Raw genomic sequence first — 22,740 nt, 5'->3', positions numbered from 1 at the left:
AGGACCTGAGTTCAAAACCCAGCTCTTTCACAGACTAAGTATATGAACTCTGGCAAATTCATTTACTTCACTGAGGCTCAGCTTTTCCCTCTGGAGCTATTAATAACTTAATGAGTTATAAAGATTAACAAAGATAATTTTAACTTAAAACACCTATGACAATACCTGGCACATAGTAGGCACTTGATAAATGTGACTTCCATCAACAGGGAAAGGGCAAATAGCAAAAGATGACTGAACGTGATTCACATGACAGGTAGGGAGGACTAGGGGACGAACCCCAGCAAGTATATCAGAGCCGTGAGTGGCTCAGAATGGGAATGGGCTGATTTGGAGAGTCTGTTGTGCTATCTAAGAGCATCTGGATCCTGTACCAGCCAAAGCAAATCAAACAGGAGTGCTTATGAAGAGCTTCTTTCTAAAACAAGTACGGGCTGTGTTACTGACACACGCCACAGGGGAATTGAGAAGACTGCTGGCAGAGATGTTAAGAAAGCTGACAAGCTTTCAGTTCCAATCTTTGCTACTACCTACGTATGGGTACAGCTGACCTTGGCTCCAGAGGAGAAAACCCTGGACTGAGACACAAGAGACCTAGGTGCTGGTCTGAGCGTGACTCTGAGCAGGCGAATCATCTCTCAGGCCTCAGTTTTTTCTTTCTCCTCCAAATAATAACAATTCTTTACATGCCTACTCTATTATCACTATCCTCATTTTCTATGGCTCAGAGAAATTAAGCTAATACAGGCAGGCATCTGAATTCCAGGTCTGCTGTTAAAGCCAGTAGTCTTTCCACTCTATTGCATCATCTCTCAGTGTTAACTGACGGGGTGAAACCAGGTGGACCAAGGCATTTGAGGACCTGAAAATTTTATGATTCTTAGCAGCTTGAAACTGTGGTTTCAAGAGCATTCTAAATATATACTGTAGTGCTAACCTGCTAGTTAAGAAGCCTTCTATAAATGAAATCCTCAACACCAAGGGCAAAAGCTGAGTACAAGCCAACTTGAGAGCCAGAGAAGAGCAGACAATGAAATTTTAGGAAGCCTTGAAGAGGCCCTTGGAGAATACATTGCCTAATTCATTTTACAGATGGGGATACGGAGGCTGCAAAAAGAGAAACAGCTTGACTGGGAACACCCAGAAAGTGGGTGACAGAGCACAAACTGGGTTCTATGTCGCATGGACTCTCTCATACTCGTTATCTACTCAGTCTCCAACATTCCAGGCCGTTCTGATTTTCTCATTGATATTTTTTTTCCAAATGCTGAGTGACAGGCAGGTCACTGCCCCTGCAGCCGACTCCCAAACACTTCTCGTTGTAGGTAATGGCTCTTCCTTTCTGTCTCTGCTGCAGCGTTAAGCAGGACTGAATCTGAGTCTTCTCTTTCGGCCCCCTCCTCTTTTTTTCCTTTGAATGACAGACAAAGTGACTTTGGAGGCACAGAACTGGAAGAGACATACCAGCAATTTATAGAACAAATTTCTACTTCGTTCTCTCTTTTTGGAGCTGAGGAAACTGAGGCCCAGAGATATTAAATGCTTTCCCAAGGTTGAGTTAGTAGAACAGGCTTAAGAGCCTGGGTCACAATACTCACCTTCTACTACAATCTGACACTGAACACAGGGTATCAGAATTTACTTCAACCACTAGTGGCTGAACACCAATCCAGACCAGGCATTTTTTCATCATCTCCTATTAGCATCACAATAACTGTATAGGCATTATTGTTCCCATTTTGCAGAGGAGGAAACTACAGCTAGGAGAGGTTAGTCACAAAGGAAATGAATGTCACAGCAAGGATTCAAATCTTTGGCTTTAAAGCTTCCTCTCTTTCCCCAGCAGCATACAGCCTGAGGTTTTTAAGAATATACACAATGGTGGGAAAGATGGAGTTAATTAATCTTCCTAAAGACCAGTTATCCAATTAATCTTCCTAAAGACCAGTTATCCTGTAGATAACTTTGTCTATTGCCCTATGCACTTAAGTACACTAACTCTTGATATATTATGCTAACTGAGGAGATGGGGAGGGAGATGAAGGTAAGGGAGACCAGTAGAGACTCCTGATACAAAATGACAGATAACTCAAAGGAAGCAATTTCTGCTTTTGTGTTAATGTGATCTTTTGTAGGATAGTTTTGGGGCTTTTTTCTGCATCTGCCCCATTAGGTCATAAGTCCCCTTTACCCATGTCCTACTCATCTCATGATTCTGGTATCACATTTGCTGATGGACCTTGGTTTCCTGATTTATGGTTTCCCAGCTTGGGTTTTTGATCTCTTGGCCTTATTCTTAGGCTCAGATCCCTACCTCTCTGCCACAGTCAACGGCCTTAAAACTGCCCTCTAGGAGCTGTCAGTCACTCTTCTGTCAGGCTTGCCGCTCCAGTGGGACACAAACATGCCTCATGAATACAGGCAAAAATCTTCAACAAAATATTAGTAAACCAAAACCAACACCATACAAAAAGGATTATACACTATAACCAAGTGGGATTTATTCTAGGAATGAGGTTGGTTTAAAATCCAAAAATCAATAACATAGTGCCATGTTAGTAGAATAAAGGATAAAAACCACACAAACAAAATCCAACATCCATCCATAATAAAACCTCTGAGTAAACTAGAAATAGAAAAGAACTTAACTTGGTCTGATAAAAGAAGTCTACCAAAAAACCCTACAGCTAACATCACTTAATGGTGAAAGACTGAATATTTTCTCCTTAAAATTGGGAACAAGAGGGCTTCCCCGGTGGCACAGTGGTTGAGAGTCCGCCTGCCGATGCAGGGGACACGGGTTCACGCCCCGGTCCGGGAAGATCCCACATGCCGCAGAGCATGCCTGCGCGTCCGGAGCCTGTGCTCTGCAACAGGAGAGGCCACAACAGTGAGAGGCCCGCGTACCGCCAAAAAAAAAAAAAAAAAAAAAATTGGGAACAAGGTAAGCGTGTCTGCTTTCACCAATTCTGTTCAACACTGTACCAGAGGTCCTAGCCGGTACAGTCACGCAGAGCGATTTTGTGGACGTTAAGATTATGTCATTCCTCTACTCAAAACTCTCCAGTGGCTTCCTATTTCACTCAGAATAAAGCCCTACATGATCTGAGTCCCTGTCTACCCTTGTGACTTCTTCTCCATAATCCACTCTCCCTATTGCTCGCTTCATCTCTAGCTACACTGACCTCCTTTTGTTCCTCAAGACACTAAGCGTGCTCCTGTTTTAGGGCTTCTGAACTTGCTGAACTCTATGCATGGAATGTTATTCCCCAAGATATACACATAGCTCATACTACTTCAGCTCGTGCATATTTCTGAACAGATTTTATTTTCTCACAGAGGCCTTCTTTCATCACACAGTCCCTCCCTATTCCCTTACCTTGCTTTATTTTTATTCCTATGTATTCATTTGTTTATCCTCCACTAGAATTTAGGATACAAGAGAGAAAACTATTTTCTTCACTGCTACATTTCAAACACTTAAAACTGTGCCTGGCACACGGTGGACACTCAATAAATACACACTGAATGAATGGACGTCTTTAAAAAGATATTCATGTATAGGAGAATGAATAAAGGCGGGGTTGGGAGGGTGGGAACCACTGTCCCAAGAGTCTGAGAAGGACCAAGGTTTTAGGTCATGGAGGAAGAACCAGTGTAGAATAGAAAAAACTTGGTTCTCTAAAGCCAGATTCTTCTAAGTTCTAAGCTTAGGTCTTCCAGTCACTGCCTGTGTATCCCTCTCTAAGTCTCTGGAACTTATAAAATGAGAATATCACCACCTACCTCCCAAGCTGTTATGAAAACAAAATCAATTTATGTATTCAATATAGCACCTGATAATATAGTAGATACTACAAATAATTAAACATTCTGATACCTCTGTCCCTCAAGAAGAACCTAGAACTACCTTAAAAATTACCTAGCTCCACCTTATTGAAATGCATAGATGTCTATAGGGCTGTTGCCCCTAAAGTTTGACCTTCATACCCATTTTAACTTCTCTTTCTTACCATTCTTCTTTTACCTCTCCCTTACTGTTAGCTTTCAGCTCTCACCTCTAGCTGCTGCTAATACAGCTCCTCCTCCCGTTTTTATACACCGCTCTTAATCTTATGGAGGTTTAGAAACCAGATTGCTAAGCTTGTTACAACAAAACGTAAAAATAGGAAAAAATTAGTGCTGTGCAAGGTCTTAAGGATGACAATGCTTTGCTACCTTCTTGTTTTTCAGTTGGACTCTGGAAAATTGAGGATGTTAGATAAATAAGATACTATATGGGTATCAGTATATTATACAATCTTTTACATAGAATCATTCATATTTTAAAATAGTCAATAGTGGAACTTTTCCACAGGGCAGTTGTCACGAAAACAATAAAAGCCAAGCTTGATGCCCAGGCCATGTAAAGGCCAGAAGATATAGAACATTAGATTAACCAAGACAGAAAGAGAGGACAGCAAGAGTCTGGAGATTCAGAATAGGAGGGTATGTTGGCCAGTGTGGATTCCAAGAGCATCAGGTTAGAGGACAGATCCCTCTGTGCACCCTCAGGCAGGCAGAAGGAAGAACAGAATGCCCCTTGTTACAGAGTATGAAGAGAGTGACCTATGTCACTGGCCAAGAGCGAGAGAAATGGTGGGAAAACTGGAATGCCCACGGCCTCTGATAAGATATGAGACTGCAGTACAAGTGCCTTTTTCACTAGCAGTTGGAGGGTGGGGGTTGGGGGAAGGCAGGGAACCTAGGGCCAGAAGAGGAATAGCCCTCCTGTTCTAACATGCTGGGGATGGACTCTTGAAACCAACTATAATATCTGTACCGGCAGTGGCCTTGGAGCCAGGCTGTGTGAGTGCATTTAAACCTGCACTCTGCAGCCCACATGTTGCAAATCATGGCTGCCAATGCTGCCTGGCTTTGTCTCTGTACCCTGGAAAGACTGAACTTGTGGAAAGACTGAACTTCCGGTAGGGCCTGCAGAAGGAGAGGAGGAGAAGGGCCTGGGAGAAAATTTACAGTGTAAATTTCCAAGGCAAAACCTTCCCTTTTACCTTTGGGGAGTTGGGTGGCAATCAGGTCAGGGACTGAGATGCCAAGGATACTTATAACACTTTCTTCTCACCTCTCATTTCAGTCATGCTGTTTTACAGTTCACAAAGCTTTCCAACTTGCATCTCCCATTTGATTGTCTACAATATCCTGTATGGTTGGTGCACACAAAATAGACATATGGGTGCAGTGAGGCACTCCAATTTACAAATCGGGAAATGGAGATTATCCAAGCGCAAATACTGAACGAGAAGACAAAAACCCAGGTTTTCCAACTACAACTCAGCTCTCCAGGTCCCGATTTGTGCTGGCCCAAGTGCTTATGGAATCCCACGTGTTATAGGTGTTTTCCTCTCCTTCCAGTCATATTTAGCCTTGGCCTCCGCCTGCTTGAAGGCTCTTCCTTTCCCCCTTACTAAAAATGCCATTGCTCAGAAAGGACCCCCCCCCAACTCTTGCCTGCCCTGCTGGGCCCTTCAAATAACTAGACCTCCTTCCTGAATCCCTAAGGAGGTCTGTTTTCTTGAACTTTATAAGAAAAATCATGATTCCAGGCAGATTAACATTCCAAGGAAAGCCTGCCAAGGCAGAGAGAACAATGGTATTCACAGTTAGACTGACCTGGGTTCTAATATCAGCTTTACGGATTCCCAGGTGTAAACCTGGGCAAGTTACTTCAGTTTCCTGAGTCTCAATTCCCTCATCTATAAGATGGGGTTTTGTCTAGTTTAAATGGGATCCATAACACTATTGGTTCTTAATATGTTGATTTCCCTTCCTGTTTCACCATCTGCAGTCTTCCTTCTAAGATTCCCTGGACTTCCCTCTTCACACATCCCCACTCTAATCACTCCGTCCTCACCTCCATTGATGATTACATTCTGCAGGACTGATAAAACCACAGGATTTTCTGAAGCTGACTCTGGGCTTGGTAGGTCACAATCAAGACTGAAATCAGGAAAAGTCTCTAAGGGCTATGAATTCACGTTAAGAGAGCTTATGGGAGAAGGGGTTTAGTTGCCAGGTCCAGAATACCCCCCAGCAGAAAGCAGCTGGCAGAAGCCAGAAGGAATTGAGCATGCTTTGCTTTATTCATGGCAAATGATCCCACCCTGTCTCATGGCAGCTCCAGGAAAGCAAGTTCAATTCTCCTCCCAGTAGAAAAGGCTGCCTATGACAGTCTCTTAGGCATGGAGTAGAAGAGTAATTATCTGTAAGTTACCTGTACTAAGGGTAAAAATAAGCTCCAAACTAGTTACCTTGTATCTTGGCCCAAGTTTGCCCAGAGTTTGCCTAGGCACTCTCACTCACCAGTACCAAGGCTGAGCTCAGCCAGCAATTTCCTCTTTTGCGTTACAGGGTCAGCACCAACTGTCTCAGGGAAGAGGGCTCACCTATAACAGAGAGAAATCAGTCAGGGTCTTGCTCAGAACAGGCATGAACTTAGGTCAATGATGGCATGCAAAGTTCCTGCCCTTACATGTCTTGCATCCTAGCAAAAGATAGGGTAATAAGTAAATACATAGTTTCAGGCTGTGCTATAAAGAAAAATAAGCAGAGTCAGGAAAGAATGACAAGGAGTGAGAATGAGGTCTATTTTAGATAAATCCGTCAAGGAAGACTTCTCCAAGAAGCAATTGCTAGACAGAGACCTGAATAAAGTGAGGGGGTTAAGACCTGCAAAGATCAGAGGGAAGAGTGTTTCAGAGAGGGGAAATAAGTGCAAAAGCCCTGAGGCAACAATAGGCAAGAGTAAGCTTGTTATGCTAAAGAAAGTCAACATAGAATACAGTGATGGGAAGAATGAGGTTCCTCCAGGCTTCAGTAACCTGGAACCCAGCTGGGACAAACTTTCAAGCACTCTGAGATTGATTTCAGGTTTCTCTGCTCACCTCCTCCTCTGCTGGGTAAGGGACAGAGAAACTCCTATATATTTCTTGGAATGTGGGGTAAAGAGAAAACAGAGAAACTCCTATGTATTACTTGGAATGTGGGGTAGAAATGACTGGGGTAAGGAGAATAGTAGCACACGCCAGGCACTGTTGTAAACCCTTTATTTGTATTAACTCATTTAATCTTTACAAACTCTTGTCAGGTTGGTGTGTTATTACATTTCCCCATTTTACTAATGGGGAAACAGACAGAGAAGTTAAGTAAATTTGCCCCAAGTCACACAGCTAATAGATGGTAGACCTGGGACTTTAACCCTGGAAGTCCAACCTCCGGGGCTTGCCTTCTTAACCACACACTATACCACTTCTCAAAAACAGAAGAAAAAACACAGGAAACGCATTCTCTAGTCCTAGCTGACATGGCTCACAGCCCCCATTTATACCCAAGTCTGAGATCCTCTCCATTTACTTGCAGTCCAAGTTTTTTACTGAATACCAGTTGAATGACTCCCGAGTCCTTCAGCCAGGTGGTTCCAGAGGATACTGTGATCACAAAGCTATGATGATAACCACGACAACAATAGCCATTTAATAGCCACTAACATTTAATGCACACTTTGAAATAGACTAGGTACTGGGCTAAGCACCTTACATGTACTATTTTATTTCAGAGAAGGAATGACAGTTGCTCTAAGACCTGGGTAGAGGGATCTGTGAGGGGCTCCACTCCTGAACAAAGCAGCAAACACAGGGAACTAAAGGATCCCTGTAGGGCAGGGTCAAGGCACAAAGGCAGACGTACTAATGGGTGGGTGGTAAAGGAAAGGACTATCAGCACCTCCAATTAACATGTCAACAAACTGAACTCATCTTCTATTTCCTAGCCCCCATGTTTCACCAACAATTCTCCAGAAGTACATTTTTTTAACATCTTTATTGGAGTATAATTGCTTTACAATGGTGTGTTAGTTTCTGCTGCATAACAAAGTGAATCAGCTATATGTATACATATATCCCCATACCCCCTCCCTCTTGCGTCTCCCTCTCACCCTCCCCATCTCACCCCTCTAGGTCGTCACAAAGCACTGAGCTGATCTCCCTGTGCTATGCGGCTGCTTCCCACTAGCTATTTACATTTGGTAGTGTATATATGTCAATGCTACTCTCTCACCAAGTACATATTTAGACTTCAAAATGTTCACTCATGCTCTCCAACCCCTTCTTCCCTCATTCCCACAATTGCCAAGTCCTTGTAGGGGTTTTTTTTTGTTTTTGTTTTCAGTCTCTAACAGCTCTACATCCAAATCATCTTCTTTATTCCCTACTGTGTCAACTTCCTCTTGGTTCAGGATCTCATTATCTCCTGCCTGCACTGCTGGAATAATTCTTAGAATTTATTGACATTACAAGGACAGGCTGTTACAGCAGCCTCTTCCCTGGTCTCTCTTTCACTAGTCTCCCCCGATCCTTCCTGTTCCAATCTATTGAGCCCACACTGCCAGACTAATGTTCCTAATGCCACTCCCCTGCTCAAAAAAATGTCATGGCTCCCAATCACCTCAGCCTTGCTCTCTAGACTCTCATACCATGGGTCTGGTCACCATCTACCTTACCTCTACTGTGGGCTTTCCAGCTCCCATACTTTTATCCATGTTGTTGCCTCACCTGGAACGCCTGTCTTCATTTGTACATATTCAAATCCTTCTTAATCTTCAAGGCCTAGCAATTCAGTGAAGTTATCCTGAAGCCTTTCTTACCTCTCTGTCATGTTCTTGAAACATCTCTGGCTGTGACTCCTACCTGGCTCTGGCCTCACCATCCACTAAGGCTTCAGAACACTTCCCCTGTTGTTCTTCCTTGTAAAGATTCCTACTGCTTCCAGACAGGGAAAACCTAGTCAGTTAAGATTTCTGTTCGAATTCCTACTACATACAAACATTTATTTATTTATTTATTCATTCATTTATTTATGGCTGCATTGGGTCTTTGCTGCTGCGTGGGGTTCATTCGTTCATTCATGTATTTATTTATGGTTGCGTTGGGTCTTTGCTGCTACAAGGGGGCTTTCTCTATTTGCAGCGAGCGGGGGCTGCTCTTCGTTGTGGAGCAGATTCTCTAGGCGCATGGGCTTCAGTAGTTGTGGCGTGAGGGCTCAGTAGTTGTGGCTCACAGGCTCTAGAGCGTAGGTTCACTAGTTGTGGCGCACCGGCTTAGTTGCTCCGCAACATGTGGGATCTTCCTGGACTAGGGCTCAAACCCGTGTCCCATGCACTGGCAGGAGGATTCTTAACCACTGTGCCACCAGGGTAGTCCCCTACTACTCTTATCTTACTCTAAATCTATCTCCTAGCAAGAGACCTGAGTTTTAATCTGAGCCTCAGATTCCTTAACTACAAAATGGGGATACAATTCCAATCCAGCCTACAATATAGGGATTTTGTAAGAATCAATGTGACAACAGGAGAGGAAAGGGGAAGGGTTGAGATGGGAGACCCAGCCAAATCTTTAACAGCTCTTTTTGTCTGCTGCAAAACCCCAAGTCTTCTACCCAATTAATCGAAAACAATTCCTGGGCCTTCTTAGCCATGGTCACAACTCTGGGTTAGGGGTTATAGATGATGCAGGGATGAATGAGAACAAATCTTATCCTTAGGCTCCTGGCAAGAACTGCGGAGTAAAGTCCTAGTAGGACTGTGTCAGCTTCCTACAAAGGATGACTATGGAAAACAGTATGGAGGAGGTTCCTTTAAAAACTAAAAACAGAGTTACCATATGATCCAGCAATCCCACTCCTGGGCATATTATCTGGAGAAAACTCTATTCGAAAACATACATGCACCCCAATGTTCACAACAGCACTATTTGCAATACCCAAGACATGGTAGTAACCTAAATGTCCACCAACAGATGAATGGATAAAGATGTGGTGTGTACACACATACATACATGCACACACACTCACACACACACACACACACACACACAAAACATTACTCAGCCATAAAAAAGAATGAAACAGGGCTTCCCTGGTGGTGCAGTGGTTGGGAGTCCACCTGCCAATGCAGGGGACACAGGTTCAAGCCCTGGTCCAGGAAGATCCCACATGCCACGGAGCAACTAAGCCCGTGTGCCACAACTACTTAGCCTGCGCTCTAGAGCCCACGAGCCACAACTACTGAGCCAGCATACCACAACTGCTGAAGCCCCGCAATGAGAAGCCTGTGCACCGCAACGAAGAGTGGCCCCCACTCACCGCAACTAGAGAAAGCCTACGCCCAGCAAAGGAAACCCAACGTAGCCAATAAATAAATAAATAAATAAAAGAATGAAACAATGCCATTTGCACCAACATGGATGGACCTGGAAACTATCATACTAAATGAAATAAGTCAGAAAGAGAAAGACAAATACCATATGATATCACTTATATGTGGAATCTAAAATATGATACAAATGAATATTTACAAAATAGAAACAGACTCAGAGACACAGAAAACAACTTATGGTTACCAAAGAGGGAGGGGGTGGGAGAGGGATAAATTAGGAGTTTGGGATTAGCAGATACAAACTACATATCAAATAAACAACAAGGACCTACTATATAGCACAGGGACCTATATTCAATATCCTGTAATAAACCATACTGGAAAAGAATAGGAAAAAGAATGCGCGTGCGCGCACACACACACACACACAAACGCGCGCGCGCGCACACACACACACAACTGAATCACTTTGTTGTACACTGGAAACTAACACAACATTGTAAATCAACTATTCTTCAATTTTTTAAAAAATTTGAAAAAAAAGAACATTAGGCAGGACCTAACAGTTTCAAAAGTGCTATGTATTATAAAAGTGGAAAAAGAAACCAGTCTGGGGCTTCCCTGGTGGCACAGTGGTTAAGAATCCACCTGCCAATGCAGGAGACACGGGTTTGAGCCCTGGTCCAGGAAGATACCACATGCCGTGGAGCAATTAAGCCCGTGTGCCACAACTACTGAGCCTGCGCTCTACAGCTCATGAGCCACAACTACTGAGCCCATGTGCCACAACTACTGAAGCCCGTGTGCCTAGAGCCCGTGCTCCACAACAAGAGAAGCCACCACAATGAAAAGTCTACGCACCGCAACAAAGAGTAGCCCCCACTCGCAGCAACTAGAGAAAGCCCGTGCGCAGCAACAAAGACCCAATGCAGCCAAAAATAAATAAATAAGAAATTAATTTAAAAAAAAAAAAAGAAAGAAAGAAATCAGTCTGACTAGAAGTGGCCTCAGAAGCTTCATTAGAGCAAAGGCTTAGGTCAGGCCTTGATGCAGGGTGACAGGAAGACGTGGGCTACTATGCACCAGGCACTGGGCTAGGTGGTATGCTGGTAACCCTTGTAATACCCTGTGAAGCAAGTGATGGCATGCCCATTTTATAGCCAAGGTAACTGAAGATAGGGAGGAGGCTAAGTGTGTCATTCAAGGTCAAACAGCTGGTAAGTAGCAGAGCTAAGATTTGAACCTAGGTCTGCTTTACTCCAAAGCCTAATGTGCTTGCTTACTTACTTCATGGTCTGCCTTACTCATTATGTAGCAACATGAAAAGGGACCAGATAAACTCTGAAGTTCTTTCTACCTCAAAAATCCAATGACTTGAATGGGGGTTGGGGAGAGAAGAGAGGAGCGAAGAGGAGGTTTACTGCTGCTATGTCTTTCCCATAAGACTGTGACCTTACGGCAGGTTTAGGGTCTTTTTAACTAAAATGCCCAAGTATCTGACACAGCCTGGCACGTAGGAGACATTAAGTATTTAGGGAACCTGTGAGTGAATAAAACACCAGCCCTATCAACCTTTGTTCTAAGGTCTAGAAGTAAGGTCCAAAATCTCAAGCTCCACGTTCTGACTCTCAGCCCCAATATCTATATCAACTACCTACTAGTCTCTCAGCTGAAGGTACCCTTTTCCCACTCTTGTTTTCAGGAGTTAGGGAAGAGATGAGAAGAGAAACGGATAAGAAAGGAAGTTAGGTGGTTAACAGATAAAAGAGAGGTAGAAGAAAGGGGTGAAAGGAGAGAAGGTAAGGAAGGAAACAAAAAGGAAGGGGGTGCCAGGGCAGGATTAAAATGTCTGACACCTAGACTTTGAGAAAAGTTTCTTTTTCCTTCTGATTCCAGAAACAAAATTGTTTTTGTTTTTTTTTTAAGAGCAGTAGTAGGAATTCCTCTTTATATATTTTAAATGGAAGGAAATTGCTTGTCCAAATCCCAGACCAAATCTGTCAGCAGGAGGTAAAGTGAAATTCCTCAGGGCTCCCATCCTCAGCTCTCACCACCTTCCTGCCCCAGCCTAACCCTTGCTCGCCTGGTTTAGGCTGAGGCCTGCAGAGATCAGAAGACATGAAGGTTCTTCCTCTATTCCTCTGCTCCTTCTACAAAGGTTGCTCCAGGCTAATAAGCCCTGATATACATATTATATACAGGTATCTCTCTTTCTTACTAAATCAACAGAGAGAGCCCTGGGCTAAGAGAAAACCTAAAGGCTAGTTCCAGTTCTACCTATAATGCACTGTGTGACCTTGTCAAGTCATTTCACCTTCCTGGGCCTTTTTTCCATATCTGTAAAATGAGGGTGATAGTATCTACTATTCTGGAGGATTTTTTGATGGATCAAACAAGATTGTCAAGAAACAGTTTAACTGTTTAAATCTATTTAGTTTGATATAAAGGTAAAGAAGGAATGAGGGGATGGTCTCTTTAAAAAAATGAAATAAAATAAAAAGAGGGCTGTACCACCTTTCACTTGAAGAGATCTGCTCTGAGTGAAAAGACTTAGGAAGAGCTGTGGCAGAGACTGTCACTGTCTGCACCTCCATCAAAAGACAGTAAAGCACCAACTGAGACTGAAAAAGTTCAAGAGCTACATGTATGCAAATACCAACAGTTCCAAGTACAAAGAAGGTAAGAACCAGTAGAAGTCACATATTACTCAGGGAAAGTAACAAAAAGTAGTAATGACCAGTTTAGTGGTGAAGAGCTCAGGCTCTAGAATCACACACCTGGGTTTGAATCCCAGCTCTGTCTCTTACTAGCTTTGTGACCTTAGGCAACGTATTTACCTTCTGTGCCTCAGTTTCCTACATTTGTTTTAAAAGGTTCCTGCTTCATAAATGTGTTATTGGGAGAAATAAATTAAATAGCATGGGAAAGCCCTTACCTCAGGGCCTGGCATAAGTGACTTAATGATAGATATTATTTTTCCATTTAAATACCACAAAGGATGAATCAAGCAATAAAAAAGGCCTAGGAGAAAAGAAAGAAATGTACATTTGCTATTACCTTATTATGTACCATTAAGATCCAAAGCCTTAATTATTCTTATTTATTCCTAATAACCTCTTGAAATCCATAGAATTATCCCCATCTTACAGGAGGAAACTGAGCCTCAGAGAAGTAATTTGTCTAAAACCACACAGCCGGGAAAAAGAACTTATTTCAATAGGTCTGACTGCAAAACTGTGTTCTTTCTACTACATATATACCTTGCACTTTCTCATGGTCAAAAATAAGGCGTCCCCCACATACCAAAATAGGCTCCAATAATGAAGTGTTAGGGAATGGACCAACTTCTCCCATTTTGTACTCGATGAAGCAACTATTGGTTTTGTATGCCTGGGGAAAAGATGGGCAGGGGTGAAATGCAAGTGCACCATCAAGTTCCAGAGTTGCAGACTGGACTTACCAGGCCTTCCCAAGGGGCTCTCACATTTGTCACAGTAAAAGAGGAGACAGGGCCTTTTGCCAAACTGAATACCACACCCTAAATGACAAGATGTTCTAGTGTTGTAACAAACAGGCAAAAAGTCATGAGAGGTGCCAGGGCAGAACTCAAATACCTGATCAAAACACCTTATACCGGGAGGGAATACAATGCTACGTATGAACACTTTTGCAAGAGTCAGCATGTACTGTGTCCTGAGTGTGCACATTGTCCCTATTTCTGGGAAGCACTTTACTATGGCCCAGATGACTGGAAGTTTACTCTTAAGACAAGCACTCCTTCCCTTGGGCCAGACTATTATTTTGGCGCATTCCATTAAAAAATAATAATAATTTAAAAAAAAAAAAAAAGGGAACAGGTTCTTACAGGAGTATATGGAAACCAGGAATCTAGGGCTGGTAAGTAGGGGAAAGAAGCCAGGAAGTAAATTAAGAAAAATCTGAGAGAAGAACTGGGGCCTGGATATCAAAAGCTTTGGGTAGGGTGGGGAGCCAAGCAAAAGACCTAAGACAAGAGAAAGGGAGTGCTTCAGGGGGCTAAGAAGATATTTTGATAGGAGAAATTATTTCCTACATTTGTAAAACAAATTTTTAAAAAAAATAGTACGTCCCAGGGACTTCCCTCGTGGCGCAGCAGTTAAGAATCCACCTGCCAATGCAGGTGACAAGGGTTCGAGACCTAGCTCAGGAAGATCCCACATGCCATGGAGCAACTAAGCCCGTGCACCACAACTACTGAGCCTGTGCTCTGGAGCCCGCGAGCCACAACTACTGAGCCCATGTGCCACAACTACTGAAGCCCGCACACCTAGAGCCCGTGCTCCGCAACAAGAGAAAACACTGCATGAGAAGCCTGCGCACCACTACAAAGTGTAGCCCCCACTTGTTGCAACTAGAGAAAGCCCACGCACAGCAACGAAGACCCAATGCAGCCAAAAATAAATAAAAATAAATTAATTAAAAAAAAAATAGTACGTCCCTATAAAACCTCTGGTGTTTAGAGTAGAGCAATCTCCAGGGCATACAGGAAGACTGACTGAAAGAGGTGTTTCTTTTTCTTTTTATTGTTTTTTTGGCTGTGTCGCATCTTACTTGTGGCACGCAGGATCTTTCACTGCAGTGCGCGGGCTCCAGAGCACACAGGCTCTCTAGTTGAGGTGCATGAGCTCAGTAGTTGCGGCACGCAGGCTTAGTTGCCCCACGGCATGTGGGATCTCAGTTCCCTGTCCAGGGACTGAACCCGTGTCCCCTGCATTGTAAGGCAGATTCTTTACCACTGGACCACCAGGGAAGTCCCTGAAAGAGGTGTTTCTAAAGTGATATCTTCCTCAGAAGAGGGAAGGAAAATAGAAGCTAGGTTCTCTAGGCCTCCGGGGTGACAACCGAGGCAGGAGTGAGCAGCCACAGGACATAATCTTAGCATAACAGCTCCAGGTTCAATCAGGCAGGGCTCACCTGCAGGCAGTCTCAAACCCATTTCTGCTACAGTCAGCACTTGAAGATGCACAACTGCTCATAGACAGTAGGGAGTATAAGACTGGCCATAGAGCAAATAGTCCTTGTCCCAGGAGCCACGCTTGCCAATCTGTTTTAGTTCTGTCCAGCTTGCCCCCTAACCTCTTGGCCTCGAAACTCTAACTGCTTCAATCTTCGTGAGGCCTGCTTTTCCCAGCCTGGATCAAACACCATGGTCCTGCAGTTCTAGACTCCTTCCAGTCACAAGAATACCTGACCTTGACTCTTATGAGTGGCTCTATTGTGTGTTGCCTATGCCCTGGCATAATAAACCAACTGGCTGTGTTGCCATGGGGGTTAAAAAAATTACCTCACAACATAATAAAAATGCAGCCAAGTCACAAAATGACTCAGTAAAACCCACTTCTACTCCCCAACAAAGACAGGTGTCAGGATGCCCAGCATATCACAAAAAGAGGCCCTGGAGTGCAGCTGCCTTCTTAATGACAGGTGACATTAGCGCTCCATGAGCCCAATCCATGTCCATGTATGAGAACACTATACATGCCATAAATAGATGAAACTCAATCCAGGCAGTCTCTAGGCTGCCTGGAAGAATGTCCAGAGAATACAACAGACCTGCAAGACAACCATTCTTGCCTCTGCTTTTTCTGGGCAGCTAACAGCATTTCTCCTTCCTCAGCTGAAGCTGCCTCCAGTTTCCCCTTTCTCCTTCCCTGAAAGACCAACCCCAAAGGAATCCTCAAGGGAGGCACAAGTAATTACTGTTTTCTTTTCTCCATGCTAATGAAACAGTTGGAAGGTTCCCCTTCCCCCTCTTGAGCTGGAAGCGAGAATCTCAGGCTTTATAATCTGTAACCAACACACCAAAGCTGGGGCCAGACAGTGCTCTGCAACTGAACTGTACAGAAGATGGCTTTTTGTCCCTGATAAGACCAGAGCTGGAAGAGGCCCCACCATTTTACAGAAGGAGTGGTAAGACCAGAGTGAGAGGATCTGTCCAAAGTCACAGAAGGAAGGCAGTGGCAGGGCCAGAATCAGTCTCCTTACTCCCAATCAGGGCACTTCCCACATCATCCCATCCCACATTCTGTACTAGACTTCCTCTAGTACAGAATAAATTTGGAGGTGTCCTCAGTGTACCTGGAAACTGGAACTACAAATTTCAAGTTTACATACCAGTTTTTGAATAGGTATTTAAAAAGCAATGACAATGCTCTGCAGAAGTGGACTCAGTCCCAGAACTGGGGTTCTGGGGCAGAAAGCCGGGATCTGAGAGACAATGCCAATTTTACCCCAAAATTTAAATCACAAGTAGATGGTCAGGCAAAAAAACAATCTGTTAATTTTAGTTGGGATTCAGCTCGGTTACATGAAGACTGTAGATACCAAGGGTGGGGTCAGAACTAGCCTTAAGAATGAATTTCAGGTCTGGCAGATAAAAGACCACTTTAGTATAGAACACTAGGACCTCATATTTCACAGATGAAGAAATCGAATCTAGCACTATTTTTTTTTTTTCATACATGTGTTGTTTAGAAGGCACCCAGTCTCAGGTGTTTTTGTTCTAGCAGCCCAAACGGACTAAGACACATGGCTTTATCCTAAATGTCAGAGGACTGTCTGCTAAGGAGACTGACCAGTGATTATCTTACTTAATTTTCTGGCCAACTGTCCATGTCATTGCTTCTTATCTCAGGGTAATCACAGAGTTTTGTCCAGAAAACTAATTTTGGGGGGAACTTCTCTCTTTCGCTTGGTGGGGAGTATTTGTCCTCATTTTTATTGGGGTTACCCCATTTATCTGTTTTTATCTCATCTTTCAGGAATTCCTCATTGTTTTATCTATTGGGAGTATTTCTCCTAGTCTTCCAACTATGTCACAGATCTCTAGCAGACGATCACTCATGCCAAAAACCGAATCTGGAAACTGGATTAAGACAATTTCGTAGTTTAAATAACAACACCAAAAGGGAGACATGTCTTTAAAAAGAATTTAACAACCGACAGATATTTGCAAAATCTCAGTTCAGTACTTTATACAATGGTTATCCTTCAAAACATACAAACTGGGATCTGCCATAACTTGTGCTGTGATATCCCCAAGTGACATCTCCCCTTGTTGCAGGAAAGACAGTGGGGCACGAGAGGATGCTCACGTCCCAGGTCTTAGGCAAGTCCCTGGGATGGCCGCCGAGTGTGGGTTCTTGAACAGGAAAGCATTCAAGAGCGAGCCAAACTAAAATGAAAGATGGTTTACTCAGGGAGAAACAGACTCCACAGACAAGAGTGTGGGCCATCTCAGAAGGTGAGAAAGGCCTCGAATCTAGCACTATTGGGTGCATCACAGGGAAAAAGACCCAGGGTGAAGCAGCAGACTGAAGGATGCTATGGCTCAGAGCTAGCCATGACCTGCCTGCCTAGCCATGGTCAGAGAAAAAGGAAGACAGAGCCTCTGGGAAAAGGAGCCAGCATATGCAAAGGCTGTGCTGAGAAGAAAATGGTTCAAGTTATTAAACTGGACTAATTTGTAGAATCTAACACAATTTTTAAATCTTTTTTATTTTTTTAACCTGAAGACAGAATGTCAGCCTCTAAAATCTCTTCCCTTCCCTCTCACTTCTATCGTAGCTCTATCACTTCAGGTTGGAGTCAGCAACTCAAATCCAGTCCTCAAACAATTCTGACTTCAGGCAGGAAATATTTAAAATAGTCTTCACCCTAACTCCCATCTCCTACCCATACGGCCTGGATGTCAACCCTTCCTCTCTGTGCTCCTGTACTACAGAGTTGAGTGTGGCGTTCCTTGTGGTATTCCAGGATATTGCCACTGCTGACCACCAGGCTTCAACTTCTAGAGGGCACAAAATCATGTACTGTATTCTACAAATGGCCCCAGGTCCACGTGAGAACGCCTGCCTCAGGTCACCTGCCTAACACCTCAAGCCCTCCTAAGACTAAAGCCCAGCTCTGAATCCAAGACTAAGCCTTCCCACCAGTGTCCATTCCTCAAAGACTTCCTGCCAGCCTAGACTTATTCTTGAGTTTGCCACTCTCCCCATCCTTCTGCAGGGAAGGCAGCATGGTATAGTAGAAATACCACGCATACAGATCTGGGTTTGGGCCCTGGATCTGGCCACCTAAACCGGGTATCCTTAAGCATTATGATTTACCTGCTCCCCTATATCCTCTTAAGAGCTTTGATTACTGTCTGTTTTTTCCACCACTCTCCCCTATGGGAAGAGGGAATATTTAGGTATTTCCCTGTATCCTCAATGAGTCAGTCTCTGTCTACTGAACGATCCTCTAAAACTAAGTTCCCACATCTGTAAAATGATATCTGTGATGATATCACCTGTCTCAGAGTTATGAGATAAAGGAACACAAAAAATGTAAATTGCCTGGATCAGTGCCTGGCCTTTATTCTTATACTCTATCAAGGATATCAGGGCCAAATGTTTACCTGTACTGAACTAGACTGTCCATCCTAGAGACACCATGCCTGCTGAACCCTAGGGTCAGCTGGACCTGACCTCCAGTGTCTGTTCCACTTCAGTAATTAGACTGAGTGCCAGTTCCTAGAACCTTGCCAGTAAAAACAGCTAGAGATATGACTATTCTCCTCACAGTCAAAGGCAGTGAATTGGAAGCAAATGACGTACGTATATACACAAATACTCTAGATTGAAAGGAGGGGAGAGCACAGGATAAAAGAAAAAAAAGGGAAGAGGTTGTGTTCTGAAGTTGAGGTCTTAAAGAAGAAAGCCCAGATCCTAAGGGGTAGCTGAAGTCATATGAAGGGCCAGGAACATGAAACAAATTGGCTGAGGTCACACAGTAAACTAAAGGAAGAAATGAGTTTGGAACCCACCACTGCGGTCTCCCATCTAGTGATTTTTCCTATCCACCAGGGTAGATGCACAACATTCTAGGAAAAAGGGAGTGAGTCATAAGGGATTCAGTGTAGTGGCAGGGAGAGACGCATAAGGGATATCAAGTGGTACTTACATAGTTTCCTGCTTTGAAAGGTGACTGAGAAAGAAATCAATCCAGCCTTTAGTTTTGCAGGGGGCGAATATGCTCTGGAAGTTAAAGGGCAGTAATAAACTCAATCTGGCCAGAACAAGTGCCAGCAGTTAGGGAAGGGGAAGGGCACAGGATGTCCTCAAACTATCATGAGCCCTTCTCCCACAACACCAGCGGCTCCGGGAGATCAAAACCCTCTGCCCACCCATCCCCAACTTCACAACTCAAACTGTAAATTAAGTTCCAGGTTTTCTAGGATACCTGTCCTTTCCAATAGCGGGCCCTCAGATTTATAAAATGGGGGGGTGAAGTATAGAGAAGTAGCAGAATAAGAGTTCTGTGCCATGAGGAAAAATCTGATTCTTTTCTTTGTTCTATTCACAATATTCACCTGAACTTCTGGGAAAGTAAGTGATTTGCCCAAGGTCACACAGCTAATAAGGGCAAATCAGGACTTGCCTGCATCCTGTGTCCTTTGTGATATGGTGACTTTCAGCAAATTTGACCTTTACAAAGTTTTGAGAGGTAGGTAGGGCAGGTGTTCTCTGCTAAATCATGCTGTCCCTTCTTCTGAAAAGTCTCATTTGACACCTCCAATTCATTTCCAGCTTAGTCCTGACATTTATCTCCTCTTCCAGAACTTTCATAATTACCTTCTAACTCAGAGGTCAGCAAACTTTTTCTGTATAGGGCCAGCAGTCTCTGTAGTATTCAACTTTGCCAAGGTAATATGAAAGCAGACGTAGAGGAACAAATGAGTGTGGCTGTATTCCAGTACAACTTTACAAAAAGAGGCAGCAGACTGATTCAGCCCACAGGCCAGTTTGCCTGACATCTGTTCTAACTAATCTCCTGTCTCCAATCACCCTGTCCCTCAATCCACCACACACACTCATATCACAATCCTACACCCTCAATGGATCCCCTTTGCCTACAGGATAGTTTAAACTCTACGTCATCCTCTATCATATCCTTCCCTGCACACTGTACTCCATCACAGCAGGCTGTCACCTGGCAACTTCTTACCTTCCACCATGCTCTTCCCTAACACCTGCAATGCCCTTCTCCATTCCTCTGCCAATATTACCTATTTCAGGGACAAGCTCAAATGCCAACACCTGTGAGAAGTCTTTTCTGGCTCTGCCTTACATAATTAGTCACTATATGGCTATCCCTCACCCACTACTGTCTCCCTACTCCCCCCACAATTCTAAGCTTCTCAGGGGCATGGAGTGTGTCTTATTCAACTCTGTATCCCTTGCAGTACCTAACATAACACCCAGTGTCCACTGACTGAACAGGCTTCTGGGCTAAGAGAAAGTCATTCGAACATGGTAATCTTTGGTTCTAACAGAACCATGAGATGACTCACAGCATCAACAGAGCCTTCAGGCTGCTTCAGGGGCTGCCTGCCTCCCTCCCTCCCCATCATGTTCCCTGTCTGGCCAGGTAACTAGTTAAGGTACGGACCAAGACCAGGCATTTCATTAGGTGGCTTCTAGCCTATGCTGATACATGTGAAGAGAAGAGGGATCCTATTTTCAGAGCTTCTGGTCCCTGACCTCAAACTGTATCCTTAATACTAGCTATAAACTGATCCCAGATACAGATTTAGCCCTAGATCAGCAGACAGCCTTCTAACAAGTGCAGATCCCCCAAAGACAGGAGATTTCACCCCGGGAAAGGCTCAGGGCATTCAATCCAACCTCAACTGAAGTGAGAACTCAAAGGTATGTGGTAAAAATCATCAGAAGCATCTCCTCTGGATACAAAGGGACCTCTACTGAGATTAAGGGGTCCTGAACAAGCCTGTAGCCTACAAGTAAGACTATCCTAGCTTGAGCAAGCTGTGAGGTCAAAGACTAAATTGCTAATGGGGAAAAACAAAACAAACATACAAAAGAATTTTTCTCCTAAGCCCAGAACAGAACAACATTCCATCTGGGTAAGTAAGCTTGTCACAGGCATGGGGTACTTAGCATATCTGCCATTCCAGGATTACAGCTGTCAAGTTTTAATTAGGGTAATTAGAGTTAAAAATGTAATTTCATTTCAGGGATACTTTGAACAGATTCCATTAATTTCTTTTTTAAAGGAAAGGAGGGGAAGGCAAGCAGAGGATTTTACCATCAGAGAAGCAAAAGCCCTGTGCCTGAGCCAACGAACTTTCAAACCACTGCCAAGAACCCCCAGCATCTCTGCAGGCTTGGCCCAGAGTGCAGAGGGCTGCTGCTCTTCAGTTTTCCTCCCTAGTTTCCTCCCTGAAACTAAGTTTCAGTCAGCATCTGCTAATAAATCCACCTTCTTCTCCCTACCTGCTCCTGTGTTACTACCATTCAGTGACTACTATTACAGCCTTAGGGCTGTAATAGTGAGGGGCAAGGGCTGTCAATCTGATTGGCTACACGTTAGGGACTACTCTAATGTCCACCCCTTTATCAACTGTTCCTGGACACATCTTTATGCTTTCCCTTGTGCTAGTTCCCTGGTCTGGAGTGTCCTCCTTGCCTTGCCTGCCTCTACTCTTATTACTCTTCCTTCAAAGCCAGATCAAAGTTATCTCCCCCAGAAAAACCCACTTCCATGCCTCTGTGATCCCAGAGAATCCTGCATATGCCTCTATTAAGGCACATACAGAATACTATGGTCTATTTCCCTGTTTGACTCTGATGTTAGATTGTGAGGTCTTTCAGGGCAGGGACTGGGTCTTTATCAAGGAATCCTTAGCTAGCACTAGCGCAAGCCCTGACACATAAGAGATACTCAACAAATATTTGTTGAATGACCAGCTGTAGGGGGAATTTGGTCTGAGCACACTGGTAGCTGAGCACATTAAGCCCTCGGGTTCTACAACGCATAGAAATATCTGGTCATGAGTCCCTTCCCCCTCCTTGCATAGGGGCCAGTTCAAAAACCTGACTCAGCCCTCCCACTGATCCCAAATGATGATTGATCTCTCCCACCAGAGACTGCTCATTCCTTAGGGACCTTGGAAAGGAGATGAGAAAGCCAAAGCAAGCAGAGCATCTCCCCCCATCCTCCTCAACCACTGGTTTTAAGGGATTTCCTCCAGTCTTTGAAGGGTTCCAGGGAGAAGGCCTCAGCTCCAGTTCAGTCTGTAGAAGGGTAAGGGATGGCCCTGGTTTTTTAAAAAAAAAAAAAAAAAGGGACTTCCCTGGCCGTCCAGTGGTTAAGACTCCAAGCTTCCAATGCAGGGGGCACAGGTTCGATCCTTAGTTGGGGAACCAAGATTCCACATGCCATGTGGCGGGTCCAAAAAAAAAAAGGAAAATTCTGAACAGAAAAAGATTCCAAATTAAAAAAAAAATTCATTGGCTTGGAATCAAAGTGTTGCAAATGCTCAGAAATGCTGTAGTGCAGTACAACAGAGAACATGCTATGTGACATAGGGCAGCCAAGTCACTTCACTCCAGTTTCCTTTTCAACCTATCCCGGTAAGTTGTTAGGGGAAATGAACATACAAAGAGGCTTAACCCAATATTAACACTAAATGATGCTGCCATCTGAGGGGG

General features: G+C 43.9%; 1 protein-coding gene across 7 annotated transcripts in view; it reads right to left on the bottom strand.

Moving 5' to 3' along the window:
* The window catches only part of RALY (RALY heterogeneous nuclear ribonucleoprotein), a 79,731-nt gene that overhangs the window by 37,119 nt on the left and 19,872 nt on the right, over positions 1-22,740 (bottom strand). For 3 of the 7 annotated variants that reach the window (XM_070043653.1, XM_030830889.3, XM_060284983.2), the window contains one exon: positions 6,361-6,443. The exons of 1 other annotated variant lie outside the window; for it this stretch is intronic. The gene's annotated coding sequence lies outside the window, so the exon portion shown is untranslated. Of the gene's footprint in view, positions 1-6,308; positions 6,444-19,189; positions 19,209-22,740 lie in introns of those variants that run through there. 3 more of the 7 variants (XM_060284980.2, XM_060284985.2, XM_070043654.1) reach the window with 2 other exon arrangements.

The sequence above is a fragment of the Globicephala melas genome, chromosome 15 (genome assembly GCF_963455315.2).
Source record: "Globicephala melas chromosome 15, mGloMel1.2, whole genome shotgun sequence".
In the NCBI taxonomy this organism is placed as follows: Eukaryota; Metazoa; Chordata; class Mammalia; order Artiodactyla; family Delphinidae; genus Globicephala; species Globicephala melas.
Note: the sequence above shows the minus strand (reverse complement) of the source record. Positions and strands in the feature narration are given on the sequence as shown.